This window comes from Chiloscyllium plagiosum, unplaced genomic scaffold, assembly GCF_037043375.1.
Source record: "Chiloscyllium plagiosum isolate Xiang-an unplaced genomic scaffold, Cpla_swu_hap1 HiC_scaffold_24, whole genome shotgun sequence".
In the NCBI taxonomy this organism is placed as follows: domain Eukaryota; kingdom Metazoa; phylum Chordata; class Chondrichthyes; order Orectolobiformes; family Hemiscylliidae; genus Chiloscyllium; species Chiloscyllium plagiosum.
This window is the reverse complement of record NW_028270162.1, coordinates 39,334,955-39,350,500: the sequence shown is the minus strand read 5'-3', so window position 1 is coordinate 39,350,500 and position 15,546 is coordinate 39,334,955.

Below are 15,546 nucleotides of genomic sequence, written 5' to 3'. Positions count from 1 at the left end.
ATAGAATATTGCCCATTTTTGGCCAAAGAATAAAAAAGGAAACATATTATTACTTTATCTAAGATTACAAAGCCCTGACCTACACATGAATCTGAATCGTCATGCATGAATTATAGAAGCATGGTATGCAGGTACAGCAAGTAATAAGGGAAGCTAATAAATTGTTACTACTTATGACAAAGACAATTCAATACTAAGGTATGGATATTAAGCTTCGGTTATACAGGGGTACTGGTGAAATCATATCTAGAGTACAGTATTTAGTATGGTCTCCTTATTTAAGGAGGGATGTAAATGCATTGGAGGCAGTACAGATAAAGCTTTCTTTATAGTGAATGGATTCTCTGAAAAGGCAAGGTTGGACAAGCTAACCTTGTATTGTTGGACATTTAGATAAGAGGTTACTTGTTTGAAAATATCTAACTTCCTGAAGGATCTGGACACTGTAGATGTAAAGAGGATGTTTACTCTTATTAGAGAATATGACAGAAAATGAAGGGTCACCCATTTGCAACAGTGATAAAGTAAGGTTGTTTTTGTCAGAGATTTGAGAGTCATTGGAACTTGTCTCCTGAAAATGTGGTGGAAGAGGACTTTGCAACTATTTTAAAGGCAGTGGTAGATAGAGTCATTTTAAGTTAGCGGGTGAAAGCTTATCTGGGATAGGTGGGTATGTGAATTTGTGGTTACAATCAGAGGCCATGTTCTAGTTGAATAGCAGAACAGGCCCAAGGGGCTGAATGGCCTACTACGCTCCTAATTTGTATGTTTGTTTATATTACAAGAAACATACACATGTCACCATGCCTGTAATATCTAAAAAAGTTTGCCATCTTCAATGAATTGTCAAACACTCTGTACAAACACTGTCTGTACTGTGGCAAAGTCCTGTCATTCAATCTTGTATTATAGTGGATAAAACATGCTATTCACAAGTTTGGTTTTTTTGAAATTTGGGGGCATGGTTAATTGATCCCATTTGAACCCAAAATGGTGAAACTTATTTCAAAGGGCAAACATTCTTTACTTCATTTCTTTTTAACATCAGAATCAAAGATTATCTTGGCTCTCCTTTAACTGACACACAAATGCAGAAATCATGGAATCACAGACCTCCTACAGTATGAAACCAGGTCATTCAGTCCATCAGGTCCACACCGACCGTCCAAATAGCAACCCACACAGACCCACCCCCTAACCTTCAACCCTGCATTTCCCATGGCTAATCTACCTAGCCTGCACACCCCTGGACACTATGGGCAATTTAGTATGGCTACTCCACCCAATCTGCACATCTTTGGACTGTGGGAGGAAACCAGAGCACTCAGACAGCTCTCACTGCCACAGGGAGAATGTGCAAACTCTGTGCAGACAGTTGCCCTAAGGTGGAGTAGAAACTGGATTCCTGGAACTGTGAGGTAGCAGTGCTAACCACTGAGCCACTGTTCTGTCCCAAAAGGGACCTGGGTTCGATTCCAGCCTTGGGTGACTGTCTGTGCAGAACTTATACATTATCCCCGAGTCTGCATGGGTTTCCACCAAGTGTTTCAGTTTCCTCACACGGTCCAAAGATGTGCACATTAGGTGAATTGGCGATGCTAAATTGCCCAGAGTGTCCAGGGATGTGCAGCAGAGGTGGACTAACTGTGCTAAATGTGAGGTTATGGGAATAGCGGCTGGGTCTACTCTTCGGAGGAAAACTGAATGAACCGAATGGCCTCTTTCAGCCCTGTAGGGATTTGATAAAATCAGCGACACTCAATGCACATTAAACTCTTTTTTTTCTCCATTGTGGAAAGGGGAAACATTTGCACAATCAGCCTCCAAACTGAATGAGGATGTGTACATTTGAAACATATTCTATTGATTGCCCTTGTCAAAATTCATCTACAGTATTCAAACATTTTATGTATTCAGTGTTAGAAAATCCTTCCCTTCCCCCGATTTCCCTCTAATACAATTAGCGAATCTTAGCTGTTGCATCTGCAAATGGCATTGAACAGATGGTGGGGACAGTTCCACAGAAAGAAGGAAAACTTCTAGGTGCATCAGTGAAGGCCTTTACCCAACACGTTCTTTTGCTCAGCTGAAAGCATAGGGTTGCCTGCTGATCCTCTCAGGCAAGTAAATGATCCCTAATATGAAAAGAGCCAAATATGGTCAGAAACTGCCTTACAAATTTCAATCAGGTTTGGGAAAAAAAACTTGCAGAAGTTCTAAGTTGTATTAACTGAAATGCTGCCTAATTTCTTTCATAGTTAGATTAACAGTTTTTAGAAGAAAAGCAACTTATAAATTATACAAAGTTTGCATGTGTACAAATGATATATCTAAACAAATAACACTCAAATGTATATAAAAATTATATATAGTATAGATAGGGTTTAAAAGATATCTAGATGAGCCTTGGAGGCATGCTGTGACCTCAGCACTTATGTGCTAATTCTCTGCTACAAGGTTGGAACTTGGACAGTGGAGAATGTACTGTTCCCATCATGACAAGTCTGAGTAGATGTTGTTTAAAATCAGAAGTCCATTTTGTGTTTGTTTGGAGATCCAAACAAGCCATTCTCCGATTTATATCCATTGTGATCAATTTGTGGCAGCATTTGCGAGCAGATTTTACTGTCCCTGTAAAATATTTAAGCCTCAGTTCTGTGAAGGGATGTTTATCTCCAATTGATGTTTCAAATCAAGTTAGACTATTCAAGCAATATCCCAGTAGTACCACGTGCATCAAGTGGCTTTGCCAGGGCTTCCATTTGAAAATCTACTTTATCTATAATACAATAAAGACTTCCTTCCAGAAGCTGTGTTTTGTAAATGTGTTATGTCAGCCCTTCATTTATTATCTTGAAGTGAATTCATGCAGTCTGTAATATTAAACAGTGCAATTTCACACTCTTGCATGAAACAGCAGTCTGGCCTCACTAACTTGTGGGAGTTAATAAACTCATGTCCGTGTTCTGCTGCCATCAGTTCCCAACAAGTGGATTTAATAAAACCTGGGAACATTGGCAGAGCATAGCAAAGCTCTTGTGATGCAGTGGTAGTGTCCATGCTTCTTAATCGAGCATCTGGAATCAAGTCCCACCTGCTGCAAAGGTATGCTCTAACAACTTTGAACAGGTTAATTAAAACCTATCATGGAGATGCACAATAGCTCAGTCAGCATGTGGAAGAGGAAAAATAGAATAACATTTTGACAAACTAAACTTCATCTGCATGTGAAACATAAACATTTCTCTGTCTGATGCTTTTTTTATTTGCATGTTATTGATTTTGCTGCTATCACCAAATTTTGTTTTTTTGGCAGTCTGATCTCTGCAATTTAAGGGAAAAACAAATTAAATTCGTTTTAGGGTAGTTTTTTTTAATGTTTGTATCTGAAACACTAACCTGCTTTCACGATCAGATGCTGGCAGGCCATTTCCAGCATTTTCAGTTCTTGCTTAAAAATTTTTGTATCCACAATTTTCCACTACATATTTTAGTTGTGAAATTACACATCGTCTTTCGTTGTTCTTCTCATCATCATTACAGTTAAATGACAATTGACTTTTGAGGGTTCCAGTGAGAAAATTGTTCTGGCATTATCTGGTGCCAGGGTCTGTCTGTCCTTCACTTACAGCACTGAAGTATAGGGCTGCTGAGTCCTGTTCTGTGCAAATGTTTATTGAAAACAGATGTAATGTTTTCTCCAGCAATGTTTCATCATTCCTTCACTGCTTACTCGCACCATGGGTTTCAGACTCTGTGGTTTATTTCTCTGTTTCAGCTCACGCGAAACAGCTGAACAGACACTTCCAGAATAGCTTTAAAAACCTTGAGGAAAGAGCTTCTGCTGAGGAAAGAATTCAACTTAGGAGAGAGAGGTAGTATGAGGAATAGGCAACAAATTAAAAAAGCAGATTGCCTTAAAAGGCAATCGTCTCTGGATTAGAAGCATTGAAGCGGAAGCAGACAATTCAGCCATTGAGCTCTCTCCACCGTTCAATGCAATCATAAGCTGATCATTGACTTCAAGACCTTTTCCCACAGCAGCCCCATATCCTGTTTTTTGTCAATTAGATATCTATCAGTCTCTACTCAATGACTGGGCTTCCACAGCCCTTTGGGTTAAAGCATTCCAATGATTCACAATCCTTTGAGTAAAATAATTTCTCCTTATCTCAGTCCTAAATGTCTTTCCTCTTATTTTGAAAATGAGTCCCCTGATTCTAGACTCGACAACCAGGAGAAATATCTTACCTGTCTATCCCTGTAGGTACGTTGTAGATTTCAATCAGATCACGTCTCATTCCTTGAAAGTGTAGAGAACACAGGCAGTAACACAATTATCTCCTCACTGAACAGTCCCACTATACCAGAAACAAGTCCGGTGAACCTCTGGCACACTCTCTCTATGGTTATGCTATCTGTCTTAAGACAAGGAGACAAAAAACACAAGCATCCTAATCGACATGGTCACCATGACAATGAACTGAAGATTCAAGAACATTCAATATGGAGGTGGGGCAAACAAAAGGAAAAGGATGTGGTGTTGTGTTGAGGGATGAGATCAGTGCATAGTAAGGCAGGATCTCCAAATGGAAGACCAAAATGTGGTATCAGTGGAGCTAAGAAACAGCAATCATTAGTAGGAGTTCCTGATAGACCACCAAATAGTATTGATAGCATGGAGCCTAGTATCAATCAGGAGATGAGAGAAACATGTAGCGAACGTCATGCACTTATCATGCTTGATTTCAATCTGCATAAAAACGGGGTAAACTTAATGAGTACTAAAGCTATGGAGAATGAGTTTCTGGAATGTACTATGAATGGCTTTCTAGGACATTATATAGGGGAACCACCTGGAGGATGGGGCTACTTTTGATCTTGTTTTGTGTAATGAAACAGAATTACTTCATAACAATGTGGTAAAATAATCTTTAGAGATGAGAAAACATAATGCGATAAAATTTTATATTACATTTGAAAGTGAAGCATTTTAATCTGAATCAAGGGTAAACAAAAAGTTCTGAGGGACAAATTAGCTGAAGTAGACCAAGAAAAGAAAAGCTTTAATGATGTTTATATTCATGCACAGAATGGTGGCAGTCTCTGAGCAGTCGGGGCAGTTGTAGCGGATGCGACTCCTCCCGGTGTTTGGGTCTGGCAGTGGCAGCAGCAGCAGCAAGAACATGGTTCCTCCTGAAGATCAAGGTGAAACTCTCAGGCTGACTGAGACTTCAGGCTATGGCTAGGCCCGGGTGCCTGAAAAGGTGGTTCCAAACATCTTTATGGAGATAAAACGTAGACAATAATTTCTGTACTTTTTTTTTATTTCTGCTGGTTTTTTTTATTCTGGTTTTGTAAGCAAGATGGTGTCTGAATATGGTGACTTTCTATATTTTTGACTGTACAGGCAGCTTTTCTATAATGCAATGGTTGTGTTCTTGTGTGATCCCATGCTATTTAAAAATCATGCAATAAAAATAACACTTAAAGTTTTGGCAATGCAATCACATTACAGCCAACACACATTTTGAAAGTTTGCGCTTTAGAAACAGTGCACCAATTCGTCAATTGTGTTACTGCCAATTTGCATTGACGGAACATTATAGTAGAATGACCTGTTCTCATGTATTTCTATACTTGAGTACACATGACAATAACATTTAATTCTAATTCTAATTCAAGGCACAAAACCCAAAAGAAGTCTGTCAACTGTGGCTAACAAACATACAGCAATGTATGGGATAAATAAAAACCTTGAAGCCAGAAATAGCAGTAAACCTGATGATTGGAAGGGTTTTAGTCAGAGAACAACATGAATGGGTGATCACACTCAAGGACTGACTGACTCCTGCTCTTTTTCCTGCTTTTTTTCTTACGTTCTTGTATTCTTGCTTGATGAAAGACTCATTGCATATCATGTTGACAGTAATAGTGCTCAAATGTAGATAGGAGAAAGTGAGGTCTGCAGATGCTGGAGATCAGAGCTGAAAATGTGTTGCTGGAAAAGCGCAGCAGGTCAGGCAGCATCCAGGGAACAGGATTCTGTGCAGAGGAGATGACCTGGGAGATGACCTGGGGGCATAAGCCCTTCCTGAAGAAGGGCTTATGCCCGAAACGTCGATTCTCCTGTTCCCTGGATGCTGCCTGACCTGCTGCACTTTTCCAGCAACACATTTTCAGCTCAACTGTAGATATATTGCCAGAGATCTGTGCCCTTTCCTGGTTTTGGAAACATTTTCTGCAACCCCTCCCAGGTGTCCCTGAGCAACTACTAGAATTAACAAGCGGATGTGGCAGGTGAGGAAGAAGAAAGATCTGGTCAGACACTGAGGTCATGCCAAAGGCCGGCTGTCTGAACAAGAGATTGTTATCTGAGCCTGTTTCCAGATTTAGGATATCCAGGAACAAAAGGCATTGCAACGTACCCTCAGAAGAACAGCCTACACTAGTTACAGTGTGCAGTGATGAACCTTTGGTATCACAACTGTCCCAGTGGAGAGATTTAATATAAAGAGAGATATAAAGAATCAAAGCAACAGTGACATTGTCCCAGTTTTAACAAAGTGAAGATGAATTGTTGATACATTTAATATGGGCAGTGTTAGAGTTGGGCAAAGCCATGAAAGGTTTCTAGCCACTGGGGTGCAGTATGTATGAATAAGTAATTCATTTTAAGAAGCTGCACTATATAGCAAGTATTAACAAGAGCATAAGAAATTGGAACAGGAGTAGGCCATTTGGCCCCTCGCACCAGCTCTGCCATTCAGTAGGATCATGGCTGATCTGACATCCCTCACGTTCACTTTCCTGCACTTTCCCTGGAACCTCTGATCAAGAATCTATCTACCTTCCCCTTAAATGTAGACAGAGACTCCACCGCACCCTCCCCCCCCCCCCCACACACACACACACAGCTCTCTGTGGCAAAGAATTCCAAAGACTCTCAAACCTCTGAGAGAAACCCCTTGTCTCAGTCTCAAATTAGCACCTCTAGAGATTTAATTGAAACAATAAAATGGATTAGTGATAATGTGTGTCCACCTTGATTAGATTATTCAGCTATCACTCTGTCTGCTTATCAAAACATTTCCTGTGATTAAGTTAAAAATCATACAACACCAGGTTATAGTCCAACAGGTTTACTTGGAAATGATAGCTTTTGGAGTACTGCTCCTTCACCAGGAGTATAAGATCTTATACTCCACCACCACCTGATGAGGAGCAGTGCTCTGAAATCTAGTGCTTCCAAACAAACCTGTTGGACTATAATCTGGTGTTGTCGGATTTTTAACTTTGTACACCCTAGTCCAACACCACCTCTCCAAATCATTCCCCATGATCATCTTCATTATCCTGAAACCTTGACTTCAGTTTCTGGGCTTCATCTCAGTCTGTGAAATGCTGAATAGACACTGCATTGATGTCAAAATATGCAGCCTGTGGATAAGCTTTTGGATATTGTGGAATAATGCCTACCTGAGTAGACCAAACAATAGAAAATCGCTTCAAAATTCCTTACATGATAACCTGGGTGGTGCCATGACCTTCACTGTTTCTGCATTCTGTTTCTCCTAGTATTTTACTAACATCTTCAAAGGCTTGATTTATAGCAGACATCTGGGTTTTGTGATATTAAAAGTTATTGCATTCTGTTTTTCTACACAGTATGTTAGATTACAAATGTCCATTTTAATTTTTTTTAATGTTTGCCATTTCATCAGTGACCTGAGGAATTGTGACAGACTGAACATTGTCTCGCAATAAAATTGATACATTTCTTACTGGTTGCAAGCATTCTTACATTTTTCCAACATGCTATGCACATTTTGAAAAATCTGTGGCATAATTGTGAAGAACTATAAAAAAAAGATTGAAGTAATCAGTGCAATCTGGCAAAATTTGGTTTCAAAAGATTTACAACAGCAGTATTTAATCATGTCTTACTATAAAAGGTAGTCAGGAAATCTTGTCAAGATAACTTTGTTTAGAAGCATGGTGATTGCAAAGTCCTGATTTTTATTAACTGTGACCTATTTCAAAATCATAAGTTTATATTTTCAGTACCAGCTTTTTCCTTTTTGTTTTCCCTGGACATCTCTCTCATCTCCTTCCTTCTTCCTTAGCATCAACCACTCCAATAATTTGTCTCCTGACATACTCAGCAATCCTCAGCTACATAATAAAAAACAGCAGGACTTGCATTCATCTAGCATTGAACATTGAGAGACAACCTAAGGTACTGCACAGTGGCATGATCAAAGGAAAAGCAACACCAGGCTGATGAGAGAGAGGTTGAGACAGGTAAATAAATTTTAGTTAAATGAGTAGCTTTTAACAGATTCTAAAATCAGTTTAACAAAAATATAGCACACAATAACACAATAGTTACTTGATCAAAATACATTGAGTTTACATGTAATTGCTTTGTGAATCCATTCTCTTGTACAATTGTGTATTTATTTCAGAATGCATGATTGTGACCTGAAGGTTGGGCAGGAGTGGTCCCGGAATTTCTGAGTTTACCTGGCTTCAGATACCTTGGGATTTCAGTTTCCTCCTTAATCTCTTTATCTTCTTCCTCGAACTCCTCCTTCAACTCAATCCTTAGAACTTCTTTTGAAGTTTTTTGTGTCTTATTCTAATATCTATTTGTGTGGACTGTTGTCAAAATGCAACTAATAACTTTCCTATGAAAGGCCTTCATTTAAATTAACTTAACTAAAGCACCATATATGTTGTTCTTGTAATAATTTAGTGTCATATTTATATTCCTGTATTGTTCCTTTTGTCTTTCTAAGTGATGATTTGAGCATGATGGTGACTTTGGTGACTTCAAGATTCCATGGAAAAAAAGACTGATTGTTCAAAATAAAGGTATTCTATACAGAGACTTTTTATGTATTACAGATTGGTTGATGCATGCTGACCCTCTGTTTTTTAAAGCTTTCCAAAAGAAATCCTTAGTTCAAATTATCGAAATGTACCATCCCATAAGTTCATCTCTAACAAGGATATGTAATTCCTAATTTCAATCACTAGTTTCAACTAATTGTTGTCTATTTACTAGATAACAAAATAAATCTTTATATCAATTCAGCCCACTTGAATTTTAAATTAACATCATACTTTATTCAGAGATCTTGATTTTGAACCACCGCTTCCATTCCACTGTTTAATGTGAACATTACATCGCCATAAATCTAAAACAAAGAACTGCGGATACTGGAGATCTAAAACAAATACAAAAAGTGCTAGAGAAACTCAGTAGGTCTGGTAGCATCTGTGCATGGAAAAACAGCTTTGACATTTTGAGTCCAGTGACCCTTCATCCAAACTGAAAGCAGCTGGGAAATGGTGGCATTACAGATGGAGATAGTGCCCAGACAGATAAAGGGAAAAAAGGAGAAGCAGACAAAGGGATTGCTGATGATAAGCTGCAAGAGTGACAAATGCTTAATGGGTACGAGCAGGAAGTTGAATAGTTGGAAATGGTTTTAGTGTGCTGGGAGCAAACATATACTGAATAGGACCTAAGGGTATAAGTGTGGGCAATTAACATTGAAGATGGGTTCATGCTCTGAAATTGTTCAACTCAATGTTGAGACTTGAGGGTTGTAAGGTACCCAGACAGAAGTTGAGGTGTTTTTCCGCCAGCCTGTATTGAGTTTTCTGGAGGACTGCAGTAGGCCTCAAACAGAAAAGTTGGAAAAGGAACACCGAGATATGTTGAAATGTTAGATAGCTGACAGCTCGCAGTTATTTTATGAATAGAATGGAGTTGTTGCACAAACAGAATACCAGATCCACATTTCATCTCCCAGCGTAGAAGAGATCTGCTCACACTGCTCACACTGTGAGCAATAAATACTGTTGATTAGATTGATCAAAGTGCAGGTAGATCACTGCTTCATGTATCAGGTATGTCTGGGGCTTTGAATGATAGGGAGGAAGGAGATAAATGGGCAAATATTGGACTTTCTGTGATTACATAGGAAGGTGTTGTGGGGTTATGGGAAGACATTGAGATTAGAGGAGGAGTGGACCAGGGTGACCAGCGAGAGCAGTCTGTGCAGAATGCTGACAAAGGAGGGAAGAGGAGCAGGATGGAAATTGTAAGCCCTTGTCAGCATTCCATAGAAACTGTCCCCTCTGAGGCAGACTGGTCCACTCCCAACACCTCCCCACAACACCTTCCCATGCAATCACTGAAGGTGTAATATTTGCCCATTTAATTCTTCCCTCCTCACTATCTGAGGCTCCAGACACACTTTCCCGATGAAGCAATGATTTACCCGCACTTCACTCAATCTAGTTTACTGTATTTACTGCTCAAAATGTAGTCTCCTCTACACTGGGGACACAAAATGCAGACTGGGAGGTGACACAGACCTCTGCTCTACGCATAAAAATGAGCCTGAGCTTCCAGTTGCTTGTTATTCCATCATATCACCATGTTCCTATCCCAATATTGCAACTCCGAACTCCTGCTGTGCTTCAGCAAAGTTCAATGCAAGCTGAAGGAGCAACACCTCAACTTCCACCTCAGTAACTTATAACCATCAGGATTCAACATTGGGTTTAACAATTTCAGAGCGTGAACACTTCCTCTATGCTCATGGAGTCAGAAGTCACATAACGTCAGGTTATAGTTAAATGGGTTTACGTCATAAGCTTTCGGAGTGCTGCTCATTCGTCACGTGAAGTGATCATTGACCACACTAACACCCCTAAGTCTGTTCTGTATGGGTTGCTTTTAGCACAGCCAACATATTTTCAAATTTTCATAGTTCCCATTAGCACCCATTCAGCTTTTATGTCACTCCCGGCTTATCATGAGCGATCCCTTTGTCTGCTTGTCCTTTTCTTCTCTCTCTATTTCTCTGGGCACTGACTCCATCTATTCAACTCACTCCTTTCCCCCATCCCACCCTATCTCTTATCATCAATACAAGTGCCACCATTTCCCTGCTACACTGATGAAGGTCACCGGACTCAAAATATCAACCCTGTTTTATCATCTAGAAACGCAGCTTTTAGAAAGAAGGAAGAGCTCTCATTTGCACTCACCAAATATTTCACAACTAAATAATTCCTTTGAAAGCACAGTCATTGTCATCATGAAGTCAAATGCAGGAGCTAATTTGTGGGCAGGCAACCTCTTTAAATAGTAATGAAGTAAATGATGTCATGGGAAATAAAATCTCTTCTTCCTTATATAGTACGATGGGATCTTTAATCTGAAAAGGCAGATGAAACCTCACTTAAACATTTCATCCAAAAGGTGGCACCTCTGGTATTCAAGTTTTCTTAGTATGGCACTAAAGCATCAGACTTGATCAGATGCTTAAATCCTGGATTAACACTTGAATGCTTGAACTCAGGGCGAAAACACATTTTTGTCAAGGTGACATAGAAACACGCTGAATGTTATTATTTTTAACAAGTGGAATAGAAGTGAAATTTAAATATATAAGAGGGAAGCTTTGTCTTGAATAACCAGGTCAGTTCCAATAATATATTCATGTTTCTCCATATTTAAATGGATAATTTGCACTAAGCCTAGAAATCAGACAGCTTGGGCATGTTTGCTCACTAAAAACAGACATATTGTGGTTAGGTGAGTACTTAATAGCAGAGTGTACAACTCCAAACGGATCTTACAATTACATAAATAGAAGGTAATTTTGTCTTTTGACTTCTATGATAATGAGTGCACTAGATCATGTAACAATAAGTGACGCCATTGAAAATTGCAACAGGAAAGCAAATAATTTAGCTCAACAATTAAATTTGAATGCATTTTAGGATTGAGCTACAAATCAGGTCAGGTACTGCCACAAAAGGATAGTGGCTTAACAATAGAGGTTAGTTTAGTATGTCAAAAATGGCTACTGAAATGTGAATTTATTACAGTTCTCTATATAACCCTTTAGCCAATTCCCCAAAATCCCCCCTACAAAACCATCTGTGTTCACATGAAACGCCATCAGGCTTCATATTCTGGAATCAATTCCATTTGAAAGTAAGTTTCCTCGAAATTCTGATTAAATATTTTGAAATAAATTCTCTTAGGAAATAAAACATCAATTTTAAGGAGCAATCCCTAAGATCACTGGCCTGAAGGTTTATGTGTGTCTTTTGTGTTACGACAAAGTCATGTATCATCATTGTTATAACATTTCTCTTCTGTTACAATGAGGTATTTAAGTTATGAGGTCGGGCACCATGAAGTTGGAATGTCTATCCATTTATGCTTCATCTTCTCATCAATATATTTGAGTAGCTGGAGTAGATCCATTGTATAAGAGTAAAGAGCAGAATTGTATGGACCCCTTGGAGAATGTTTGTACTCACCCTGAACAACTTCTCTTTCCAATCCTCCCACTTCCTCCAAAAGAAAGGAGTAGCCATGGGCCCCAGCTATGCCTGCCTCTTCGTAGGATATGTGGAACAGTCCATCTTCCGCAACTACACTGGCCCCACCCCCCACCTTTTCCTCCGCTACATCGATGACTGTATCGGCGCCGCCTCGTGCTCCCACGAGGAGGTTGAACAGTTCATCCACTTCACCAACACCTTCCACCCCGACCTCAAATTCACCTCGACAGTCTCAGATTCCTCCCTCCCCTTCCTCGACCTTTCTATTTCTATCTCAGGCGACCGAATCAACACGGACATCTACTACAAACCGACCGACTCCCACAGCTACCTGGACTACACCTCCTCCCACCCTGTCCCCTGTAAAAACGCCATCCCATTCTCCCAATTCCTTCGACTCCGCCGCATCTGCTCCCAGGAGGACCAGTTCCAAAAACGCACAACCCAGATGGCCTCCTTCTTCAAGGACTGCAGTTTTCCCCCCCGACGTGGTCGACGATGCCCTCCACCGCATCTCTTCCACTTCCCACTCCTCCGCACTTGAGCCCCGCCCCTCCAACCGCCAACAGGACAGCACCCCACTGGTCCTCACCTACCACCCCACCAATCTCCATGTACAGCGCATCATCCGCCGTCATTTCCGACACCTCCAAACGGACCCTACCACCAAGGACATATTTCCCTCCCCTCCCCTATCAGCATTCCGTAAAGACCACTCCCTCCGTGACTCCCTCGTCAGATCCACACCCCCCACCAACCCAACCTCCACTCCCGGCACCTTCCCCTGCAACCGCAGGAGGTGCAAGACTTGCGCCCACACCTCCCCCCTCACCTCCCTCCAAGGGCCCAAAGGAAACTTCCATATCCGCCACAGATTCACCTGCACCTCCACACACATCATCTATTGCATCCTCTGCACCCGATGTGGCCTCCTCTATATTGGGGAGACAGGCCGGCTACTTGCAGAGCGTTTCAGAGAACACCTCTGGGACACCCAGACCAACCAACCCAACCACCCTGTGGCTCAACATTTCAACTCCCCCTCCCACTCCACCAAGGATATGCAGGTCTTTGGACTCCTCCATCGCCCGACCGCAACAAAACGACGGTTGGAGGAAGAGCGCCTCATCTTCCGCCTAGGAACCCTCCAACCACAAGGGATGAACTCGGATTTCACTAGTTTCCTCATTTCCCCTTCCCCCACCTTGTCTCAGTCAAATCCATCGAATTCAGCACCGCCTTCCTAACCTGCAATCTTCTTCCTGACCTCTCCACCCCCACCCCAGTCTGACCTATCACCCTCACCTTGACCTCTTTCCACCTATCACATTTCCGACGCCCCTCCCCCAAGTCCCTCCTCCCTACCTTTTATCTTAGCCTGCTGGACAAACTTTCCTCATTCCTGAAGAAGGGCTTATGCCCGAAACGTCGATTCTCCTGTTCCCTGGAGGCTGCCTGACCTGCTGCGCTTTTCCAGCAACACATTTTCAGCTCTGATCTCCAGCATCTGCAGACCTCACTTTCTCCTCAAAGATTTGTACTCAAAATTCCCTACTTGGCTTTCTGCCATCTTCAAGCTTACCCTGTCTTCAAGTTAACAAGAGGTGAGCAAGGCCTAGGACTGTCCAACCTCAACCTCTCCAAAAGGCCCATTCCACTCCCCTCAGGCTTCACCTTGCCTCCCAGGTTGGGAGACTAGCCAAGTTTCAAGTTTCACAGTCTAGTGAGATTTCTCATGCTATTATCTCAAACAATTTAACTACATATTGTGTCCCTGTGTTGTCCCTCTGACTCTCTCACAAGCCAGCCTGACTCTCTCATTAGCCATAACTGGAGGTACTCACCATTCCTTGGATATGCCTGGATATATGCCATTGCACACCCAGTCAAATGCTGACAGTCCACAGCTACTCTTTGCAATTGCTGATAAATTGGCTCAGGCATGACAGAGAAGGGAAATTGGTGCCTGCTTTATGGACAGGCATCTGGATATCCTGTTGAATGGGGTGGTAAAGAGGAGAAACATAGTCTTTCCAGAGAACCAACAGAGGAGGCCATGTCACTAGACTGTGCCAGCATTGTGCAAGGTTGGCATCCAAGTCAGTGTGGTCTCCATGGTTTTGGGAAATACCCAGCAGTGCAGGAAGATTGCAGTCCACTTCTCATCATGCCCTACCGCACTTACTATGGCATATAACGTCTTCTGTCACTCACTCTTACCACCCCAAATCCCCTCCCACACTGTTGACCTTGGCTAGTGTTTGAATGCCTACTCACTCACCTGGGATATCTCATCACCTTTCCTCCACCAATGCTAACAGTTGTGCCACTTACTTTCATCTCATTTAATCCCTCCCTTTTTCTTGTTGGAGGGGAGAATGACTCAAAACAGGGCTGAAGGGGCTAGGATGGATGATGAGTGCTAGATACTTGACTCTTCACCCTTACGAGGAGAGGGTCTTGGCACTATCTACTGAAGATTGGGACTGCTTCTGTTGGGGTGCCAAATATTTCATGGCCCAGCAACCAAGTGAGAAGCATTATTCCTGCTACTCTGCCACTACCCACAATGAAAGTTTGATGTTAACATGCCTCAACGTCAGCCCTTGATAGCAACATTTTCTCTTTTACTTCCTACGGGCTCTATTGGCATAACCACAGTGTCTGCCATCAAGAGGACCAGTCCACAAAGCAGCCCTTCCTCCATCTCTAAGGAAAAACACACATAAGACTGCCTTCTTGACATCCACTACCCCCCCTCACAGAAGCCCCCTCCTCACCCCGCCATGAGGTCATCTAGTAGCTCCCATGAAGAGCCAGATCAACAGTATTAGCCTCTTCTGGGTATGACCACAGACCTACCCTCTATCATTCTAGCAATGGTGTTCAGCTCAATGCTGACAGGGGAACAGAGGATCTTGACCTCATTCCAGCTGCCCCTTCCTCACAAGAAGACTGGGTGTTGCCAGTTGGCACCCATTTGGCAGAGGAATGACATACAGGCCTTTTAGAAGTCTCCTCTCAGCACACTCCAACATAGCTGATCCTTCCACCTCCACCCTCTTTGCCACCCTCAGCCCAGTGGCAGGTCAAGCTGATGAGGGTGCACTTGCCTTTGGGTAGGATACACTCAGCATCTCTGGATCTCTAGACATAAACACCAAA